Source organism: Monopterus albus, unplaced genomic scaffold (genome assembly GCF_001952655.1).
Source record: "Monopterus albus unplaced genomic scaffold, M_albus_1.0 scaffold100.1, whole genome shotgun sequence".
In the NCBI taxonomy this organism is placed as follows: domain Eukaryota; kingdom Metazoa; phylum Chordata; class Actinopteri; order Synbranchiformes; family Synbranchidae; genus Monopterus; species Monopterus albus.
Genome location: NW_018127980.1, coordinates 636,392 through 638,454, shown reverse-complemented (window position 1 = coordinate 638,454; position 2,063 = coordinate 636,392). Strand labels below are relative to the sequence as shown.

The 2,063-nt window shown below is 40.1% G+C and overlaps 1 protein-coding gene across 2 annotated transcripts in view; it reads right to left on the bottom strand.

Annotated features, from left to right (window-relative positions):
* Window positions 1-2,063, bottom strand: part of mtrr (5-methyltetrahydrofolate-homocysteine methyltransferase reductase) — a 26,454-nt gene that overhangs the window by 5,394 nt on the left and 18,997 nt on the right. The window lies entirely within an intron of this gene.

Genomic DNA, 2,063 nt, shown 5'->3' with positions numbered 1-2,063 from the left:
ATTTAAAGTTAAGCAGTTAGAACAGACACAAACACGCATAGATGCAATCAAACACACACAAGCTGATAACAAGCCATGGCTCCAGGATCGCATGGGAAGGGCTTTGCCTCGGGTGTCTGTGTTTCGAAATAACACCTAGACAAAAAAAGGGTTGTTTTTTTTTAATAACACACAGACATTGCAGTGTGAATACTAAAGTGAGAGAGGAGTATTGTTGTCTTTGTTCTATGTGAAATGTTTAGAGTTGTTGCTTCTCCTGCAATGTTTACCATCAAAACTTTGATTAGAGACACAGACAAAGATGTGAAACAGTTTGAGAGCAATATCATGATTGACAAGGAGAAAAATGATGGAGCCTTGTTTGTTTGACATCTGATTATGAATCATCGCACTGGTGACTGACAACAGTGTTTCACAGAAACACACAATAGCCGGGGGTTTCTGAAAGCCCAAACCTGCCAGACCCTAACATGAGCGGGGCTGACCTCCCAGTCGTGTTTCCCCTACAGCATGAAACCACTGCCATAAAAAAGGCTGAGAAATGAGAGGGGGTGGAGGAGGGTAAGTGCAGGAGAAGGAGAGAGCAGGTTTGATGTGACAAGTGGCCAGACTGACATCAACCTCTCGCAGGAATGTTAAGTGCTGCGGCTGGTTGAGGCACATCACAGGCTGTGTTTTTGCTAGTGGAAAATTCAAAACAAGATTGGAACGGTGGTCACATCCTGCCTCAACCTTTTATAATATTTATAAGCACAAAAAGATGTTTATGCTGTATTTATGCATGTTCTAATTTCAACCCTTGAACATGACATCAACTGAACTTTTCTTTAAAAATCTGGGACATTGAAAAATGCCATAAACTATGCTAAGAGTAGATGTCAGCTGTCAGATTGCACTTACTTTTAGAGCAATCAGACAGGAATGCAGGCAGGTAGTTCAGCTGCAGGTATGTTGTTCTCATTCTGCTGACCTATTTAAATCGAGTACAACTCTTCACGGGTGGCTCATAAAACAAAATCTAATCTCTTTGGTCAACACTGTGGGGGCGTTCATCAGAGAAGCCCACACTGTGAACAAACGCCGCCTACTACCTGACTGCGAGCTGGTATTTAACTAAAGGATAGAGGAAAAAAGATGGGAACAAACAACATTCCCTGTGATCTATTCTTGTGTAATTAAGGATGCTAATCCATTCACACTGTTTAATCCCGAAAAAAAACTCTGTCAGTGCACCAGTACTGAGGGCACACTTGCCGCTGATACTAGGAAGAGCTGGTCAATTAGTGCGCAGTCAGCAGAGTTAAGCCAAAGCAACCTGATGTGACATCATCACAAGCGTTAAATGTCCTGTTCCATTTCAGTAGATTCCTACAGTGGAAAACTCTTATATCCACCAGGTAGTTGATAATTTTATTTATCTGCTGTTTGGTGAGGAGCGGGTAGTGTACAGTGGCGTTTTGGAGATTTGTTGCTGAAAACAAATGCTTGAATGTTGAGAGCAGTGAGAATAAACCCACACAGTCAGGTTGTAGTCTGTAAACCAAAAGAATGAGCTTAAAGAAGCTAAAATGCTCCAAAGAGCTCAGGGCTACTGCAGAGTTGGGTGATCATTTCTACAAGTGACACCTTTCATGTTAGGTATACAGTTGGTCCAATGTTAATTTACTGTAAAAATATGTCATTTATATTACATATTTGCTATTTGGTTAAATTGGTACTGTACCTGAACATTTTGTATATACCTCTTTAGTCATTAAGAGATTTGTTAAGAATCTGACTTTAATAAAACAGGGCAATTTCTCAACTTGAACTGGATCCAAAAACCCAACAATAATAAACAGCAACCTCTGTGCAGCTTCCTGCCTTGAGTCACAATTTTGTGCTAATGTAAAAAGACTTTGTCCATTTTCACACAAGTACATATGGCCTTAACTAATATACATCCTAAAGCTGAGTGCTTAATGAAGTGACCACAATACTCATGTAAGAGAACTGAAGAAAGAATACATCATGCATACAGACAACAAGATGTTCATTTAGCAGGTCAAACCTTTCAGTAGATA